Source organism: Notothenia coriiceps, unplaced genomic scaffold (assembly GCF_000735185.1).
Source record: "Notothenia coriiceps isolate Sejong01 unplaced genomic scaffold, NC01 NC01_scaffold00028348, whole genome shotgun sequence".
NCBI classification, from domain to species: domain Eukaryota; kingdom Metazoa; phylum Chordata; class Actinopteri; order Perciformes; family Nototheniidae; genus Notothenia; species Notothenia coriiceps.
Window position 1 is genome coordinate 1 of NW_011361049.1, and position 7,727 is coordinate 7,727.

The 7,727-nt window shown below is 38.6% G+C and overlaps 1 long non-coding RNA gene across 1 annotated transcript; it reads left to right on the forward strand.

Annotated features, from left to right (window-relative positions):
* Positions 1-6,135: 6,135 nt before the first annotated feature.
* LOC104958110 (uncharacterized) lies at positions 6,136-6,897 on the forward strand. The gene is made up of 3 exons (XR_799732.1): positions 6,136-6,266; positions 6,471-6,544; positions 6,698-6,897. It is a non-coding gene; the product is annotated as an uncharacterized lncRNA (long non-coding RNA).
* The last annotated feature ends 830 nt before the right edge of the window (positions 6,898-7,727 follow it).

Genomic DNA, 7,727 nt, shown 5'->3' on the forward strand with positions numbered 1-7,727 from the left:
ATAAATAGCCAAATAATGGATCAACACTCTCTGTCTAATATGTTCGCTAGCTGTTAGTGTTGTTGCATAGCAACCACCTCACACTATGTTTCGTGCAGAAGGCAAGGGAGGGACTATTTTATTTTGAACATCATTATTTACTAATAAAAACTATTTTAATTAGAGTGTTTATTTTTCTTTCATATTGCCACACTTGGTAATCGTTTTATAAAAGCAATAGCTCACTTCAGGCCGTGGTATATGCTCATCCGTGGTTCGGCCCGACGTGAAGCGGAGCATGAGTCGTGAGCTATTGCTTGAATATACGACCCTCCGTAGCGTTTGCATTCAACGGGAGCACTAGAGGTCGAAAACGTTAAAACGTGATTATAGGTCGTAATAAGCGCTTGAACAATCAACCTATTTGGTATTAATAAGGGCTTGAACAATCGATCTATTGGTCGTATGAGTTGGAGGACTTGTTGCTTTAAAGAAACAATTAAATGAAAGGTTATGCTATATTTTTCTGAATTTTTGAGCATCGCCAGCAACAAATAGAAATGTTATTGTTAATTGCTTTATTGTTTGAACAGAATAGACCGTAATGTGAAAAAAATATGATTACATTTGATGACACTTTTTTGCCAGATTCCTGAAAACTTCCCCAGTTTTTATCTAATGAAATCCAATTAATAGAATGAAAAGAAGATCTCTTAAAGATTGTGCTACTTTGAAACGTGTGGCAACATTCACATTCAGTGCAGGGTAACATTTAAGCTCTGTCTCTTTCAGGGCCCAGGAGTTTTTAATCCCTATCTGATCAGATCAGATTTGGATTTTGGGGAGTTCAAAACCAAAAAACAGGATTAGGATCACTTTCATATCCGATCAGATCAGGAAATCCAATCCAAGCTTTAATCTGGATCAAATCTTCAAAATGGGTAGTTCAAACCGACAACACAGGATTGGGATCAGTTTGAACCCAAAAAACTGGATTATCCTGATCCCACCAAAGGGGTGGATTTCCAGTGGATTACCAGAGCAAAATGTACTGTACAATTTATTTTAAAATATGTTTCAATTTAAATAAAATGGCAACGTTTGTTAACTGAAATAATACACAATTTTTAGCCTTCATGGGAAATACATTTTATTTTTTCCATTTTTGCTCACGTTTGTGGTGGCCTATTTTGTTTCCAACCAAATGTTGATGACATAAATGTTTATGCTCATAAAAGTATCACAGCAAAGATTGTCAATCACAAATGTAATTTAGATTAAAGTAAAAATATCTTCAACAAAAAAAAAGTCCATCATCTGTCATCACCTTTCAAATAAAAAAATATAATTAAACATTATAGATGTCTCTGCAATGTGGTCTCTTGTCTTCCTTGTATTATTTTTCATGTCCACTAGATGGCGATCGGTAGGATTAAAGCACTGATATTCAGGATCTATTCATCTTGAAAAATCGTAATCTGGATCAGGCTGATTCCAGCGCATGGCGCTGATCCTATCCTGAATTGCTTTGAACTCCAGGGACAAAATCTGGCCGATTTGTCTGATCCTGGATCACAAAAAATGGGATTTCAAAATCGGATCGGATCTGATTGGGATTAAAAGTTTTGAACTCCTGGGCCCAGGTGATAATATTGTTAAAATAGATTACTGGATCCATGGATCGATTGAGGAGAACCCAGTTGTTACGGTGGGTGAAGCAAGCAGGACCCAAATGCAGATTACACTGATATTGCCTTTATTTCAAGGATAAAATAATAACTTGGACAAAACAGATCACTCACCGGTGAACTCAGTCACAAACAAAAGACGAACCAACACTGAACACAGGAAGAGGCAAGACTAAATACAGGGAGGGGTAATCACAAGACGAGAAACAGCCGGGCAGGGGAGGAGAAACACAAGGGCCACAGGTGAACACAATCAGACACACCAGGGAAACTAACGACAGGAGGAAAAACACAGGGAAAAGGACCAGACAATATACCAAGAGGAAAACATGACAGGGAGAACAGCAAAACACCCAAAACAAGACATACAAAACGTGACATAACACAATAATCGTAACACCAGTGTTTTGTCTGGCCCGTCAGTATGGACTGCTATACCTAGAGACCCTCACCCCAGAGAACCAAGGCGTGGACATTGAAATTAGTCCCCACCAAGCTTCCAACTTCTTCAGCAGTTCAGGTCGCCAGAAGGTTAAAAAAAAAAAAACTGTTAACACTAAGATAGTTCAAAATAGTTAGAATCTGTACTTTAGAGTTGAATCAAACTTTATAACACACATGAATAGGCCTATTCACAGGGACTGGATTAAGTGGCAGAAAACTAGGCTATAAGGTGCTAATGGCTGTGTCATTGATTATTTACCATTTTTGTACAAGTGTAACCTGATGACATCTCCCTTATTGGTATTCTGTTGCTTGTGTAATTTTCAGGTAGGAAGCTGAATACTGAAGATGTATATCCTGCAGAGGAGATGTTTTATGAGCTGATGAAAGTTCAAAATGTGAGAGTCAAGGAGGAGAACCCTGGGCCTGTGTGGGAGATTTCATACATTCAAATGTACATTTCTCTCAGTGACAGTAATAACACTGGATGAGGACAAGATTGGCTTTAATATTTCAGATGTTCTTTATATTCTTTATATACACGTTTAAAAATAAAGAGTTGTTTTGTTTCATGTTTTCTGGCCCAGGCTGAACAACGAGCAGTAGAGAAGTGGAAAGATATAGATGCAGCTACCAGATGTCTGCGACTGTGTGTGATCAGTAACATGTTGAAGGTCGAGTGCTGTTTTAATGGGGCTCACAGTATGGATGAGGTGGGCCTGGGGGCCTATGGTCTGTACACGACTCTACCTGGGCTCGACTGCACATTCCCTGGGTTAGTACATTGCATATAAAGTGCAAAAACTATTAATATAAAACTCAAATAAACCATTAATTCCTGCATTCACATAAAGTACCTATTCAGTCTGTTAACTATCTGATTGTCTCAGCACACAGGTGCATGTCCACCTGACCTTAATATCTTTTTCTTTTTCATGCAGTGGAAGGTCTAATCAAAAACTTGATGTCGGAGCTCCCCAGGGATTTGGTGACTTACAACCGACCTTTTCGCTGTGTCCACTGGAACAACACAGAGAAGGAAGAAAACTATTTGATGATCGAGTGTGATGATGAGAAGAAGATAGCTGCTGATCATGTCATTGTCACAGTACCTCTAGGTACATTTAAAGATGTATATTCACAAACTCAGTTTGCAATTTTGCATCTCAGAGCAGGAAATCTACAGACATGACACAGTGCAAAAAAGAGACTTGAAGTGAGGGTAACATTGCCGATAATCATTTATGTTAGGCATGCAGTTAAAATAACAGTCATCTATTGGCTTAAACAAAAAACTAACAAAATTAAAGAATTCTATCACAATGAATTAACCAGTGCTATTTTACGGCAGATCAGGAATTCTTTGGCATCATTTACTCTATCTACTAACCATCATCTAACTTGTTCTGGTTTTCTATTTTTTTCATCAGGATATCTTAAGAAGCACCATTCAACCCTGTTCAGTCCTCCTCTCCCTCTACACAAACTGCACTCTGTTGAGAGACTAGGTTTTGGAACTACCAATGTAATATATGTGGAGTTTGATTCCCCGTGGTGCTGACTGTGAAAACATCTATTTCGTGTGGGAAGATGAGTAGTAACTCAAACCACTCAAGTCAAACAAACACAGATGTGTAAACAGAACTGGATACAGCATGAATCCTGTTCACAAGTGTGCATGAAGCCATAATGGTTTGACTGATACAGATCTTTCCGTAATCTCCTGCGTCGATGGGCCCAAGGGCTCTAGGGTTTTCTTCAACCCTGCCTCCAAACCACTCAGTCTCTTGCCCATTCCCATGAAAGGCTGCACAAATAACTCTGTATTTAACAATAAATGATTACAACTTTAAGAACCTAATGATTTAAAAGGGGCTGTTTGTGTGTTCAAACCTCGAAGCTGATTTACCCCAAATTAATGATTTGCTGATTTACAGACGTTGGTTTACCAATATAAGTCAACAGGCTTTTTTTTTTCAAATGTTAAACAGGTTGGGGGACTTTTGACATGTAGAGGAAAGTTTAAACGTGAAAAAATTCAGTTTTTTTTAATATTGCTTTAGCAAAAAAAATCTGAAGTACCAGTAGGCCTACCACTACCCAATGATTATGCTTCATTCTTCAGACGCCTTCTTGTTCACCTGTGACCTAAAAACATCTGACCATGTGTTAACATATAGAAAAATACTACCCTCTTGTGGTAAATTACACTTATGTAAAATAATGAATTGAATACATTAGAAAACTTATAAATATACATGCTGAATTTCCCCTCCAGTAATGACTGATTTTCCTTTTGCGGTATTATAATTGAATGTTAAAGGGATTATAACCAAGGACAAAAAAGTTGAATGGCCAGATATCAGTTTTATTTTGAAACTCTTAACCGGAAAACATGTTGTATTTGTTGCTTATGTTTCAGGAGGAAGTATAACCGTTAACAAAAAGTAGTATTGTATACGTGCAGAGTCCGCTATGGCTATGAGTGTGAATGCTAAAGTAGTTATAGTAGGATGCGGGATTTCAGGTATAGCAGCTGCACAAAGACTCGTTAACGCTGGATTTCAACATGTGCAAATACTGGAAGCGACTGCAAGAAGCGGAGGAAGAGTCAAAACCGGCACACTGGGTGAGATGTGTGAAACAGCCACCGATCAACACAATCTATTGCAGCGTCTCAAAGGTTACAGTGTTATCGCTTGAATGTTTTTATTAGCCTACCTCGCAATATGTTGTTACATTTCCTCTGATCCGATCCACAAAACAAGAACGAGTTCTTAAAGGAGCCTAAAAAAACAACAATATTTAAACTTCTTTACATTTCATTTAGCTCGCCCTTTTATCCAAATAAGTGCAGATCAACAAGATAGGAGGGCATATATCTTTCTTCTAATAAGCCAAACCATTGTAATTGTTGGTGCATCAGTTTTGAAAATACCATTTTATCTATTTGTTTATTTGGAGTTTTCAGTTTGTGATGGAAAATATGTGTGCTCTTTACAACATTTTGGGGCCAAGATAGCAAACAGGCTTGTTTTTGTTGAGGTTTACCTGGGTCCAACTTGCAGTGAAGAAGGAGCAAGCCCATTGCCTGATGCAGAGCAAAGTGCACGTCAATCAATCAATCAATGTTTATTTATATAGCCCAATATCACAAATGTTACATTTGTCTCAGTGGACTTCACAGTTTGTACAGAATATCTGTATGACAATACGACACCCTCTGTCCTTAGACCCTCACATCGTACAAGGAAAAACTTCCAGAGAAAACCCCACAGTTTAAAGGGAAAAATGGGAGAAACCTCAGGGAGAGCAACAGAGGAGGGATCCCTCTCCCAGGACGGACAGACGTGCAATAGATGCCGTGTGTCAATCGAAGAGATAATACATTTACAACATAGGTAGACTAAATGTTTGGAAATGCATGTGTGTATAATAAGAGGATGAATCCACGAGGATGTCAACAATCCTGTGGGAGCCATCAGGGAAGTAGTATGATGAGAGTCAGGCAGGACCACAGAGACAGGTTCAGCCACGACTCGACTCAGGGTCCAGGATCCAGAACACAGGATTCAACTAAAGTCTGATTTAAGACTTGATTATATTTCACATCATTCATCCAAATCTGTAAAGTAACTAAAGGGAATAAATAAATGCAGTGGAGTAAAAGTACAAAGTAGCAAAACATTTAAATACTCAAGTAAAGTACTAGTGTCTCAAAATTGTACTTCAGTATAGTACTTGAGTAAATGTACTTAGTTACTTTACACCCCTGACTCTGGTAGGATGCAGTGTAAGGCGTGTTTTTTTTTGTTCTGTAACAGTGTATTATTTCAAGTTACCTTAACACATTTATATCAAATGTAGTTATAGAAATCTTGCTTTTCAAAATATAGTGACTTTAAATCAACTTATACAATACTTATTTATAGTTTGTGAACTTCCATGAGTTATTGTAGAAAATGAGGAACAATGTAGCCTGGGATTTCTGAGTACTTCTATCCATAGTCAGGTACTTACAGTGGAGTTCAGTTGCGGGCAGAACCAAACTATCCCTTGGAGCGGAAAACTGCAACTTTGAAACCTGCTTCGCTGTGTTTTCTAAATGTGATGTTCTTTCCCTCAGTCACAGTCCAGGGACAACACACCTTTCATGTGAGTACTTCCACACACACACAAGCTCTTTCTCATATTCATGCTTACATATTTCTGTATGTACAGTATCAGATGCTGGGAGTTGAGTTGACTAAAACTCGTTTTGAATGTATCTGATAAACCACTTGAATAGGTGTGTGTGTGTATTTCCTCCGTTCGCCTGAGATCTGGTTAACACTGCTGCTCCTGGTGTGTGTCTTTTAGAGTGAGTGTCCAGAAAAGTAAGTGGGACATTTCACGCTCCATGAGGTACAACCAGGACGCTCAGAGGGAGGAAGGTAGGACGGAATGTCATTCATATCAATAATCTATCAGCTATTTAAATAGTCTTATGAATATTCTTATTTTAGTCCTTCGTTTTGACGTGTTCACTGAGTTAACATTAAGTTCGATCTTGCTGTGTTTGAATTGTTTTGTCTTTTTGAAACCAGACCAGCGTCGCATGGAGGAGATCATCGGCTACCTGACCAAGATGAGGTTTGGAGAGCAGGAGCAGAGCAGATCTAAAGACCCTAAAGAAGCAAGTACCTGTTCACAAGCACAGGACTTTGGAAATATAATGAAATGATTGGTGTAGAGCTGTCAGCCCTGCTGCCCTAGTTTGTACAGCTGCCTGACGCCAGATTGTGTGTGTGTGTGTGTGTGTGTGTGTGTGTGTGTGTGTGTGTGTGTGTGTGTGTGTGTGTGTGTGTGTGTGTTTTTTTTCGGCACACTACACCATGACAGTTTTTTCGACATTCTATATACTATGACTTTTTACATTTCAAAATTATTTTCGACATACTATATACTATGATTTTTTTCCGATCATACTTATTCTTTTTGTATCTGATATTTACGAAATACTGTACTATTACTTTGTTTCGACATCTGTTTGTTTTTTTCTGATAATTACGACATACCAAGACTTCTTTACGACATACTATGCAATTACCTTTTTTTTTACTTTTTCTTGACATACTTTAACATACAACTTGTATGTTTTTTTCAACATACTATGACCGATTTATAAAAATGACTGACTTTTTGTATGATGTTTGTACACAAAAAAACGACCCTCTCTTTTAAGACGACCTTAATCATTAAAAAACTAATGAAACCCCCAATTCTTAATCTCTTTCTTGAAACATTCCTCGAAAGGCCACTCTAATTTACTTTATCAATTACATCCAATCTTCTCTCTCTGTAGATCTAAAGTACGCTACGCTCAGATCCGGAGCACCCAAAGCAGCTGACGGGGAGAAGACCTCTGAGCCGTCTAAGAGGCGAGCATGAACACTGACGAAGAGCTCTCAAAGAGGAAGATCCTTCTGCGAGGGCTCCGCACCACAAAACTCCTTCCTACTGGCCCCCCCCGACTCTGAGCACGGCCTCCACTTATAACCCAGCTGTGGACACTAACCCTAACCCCCCCTCTGTGCTTAACTCAGGTGACTATGTACTGATCACCATCAAACCGCT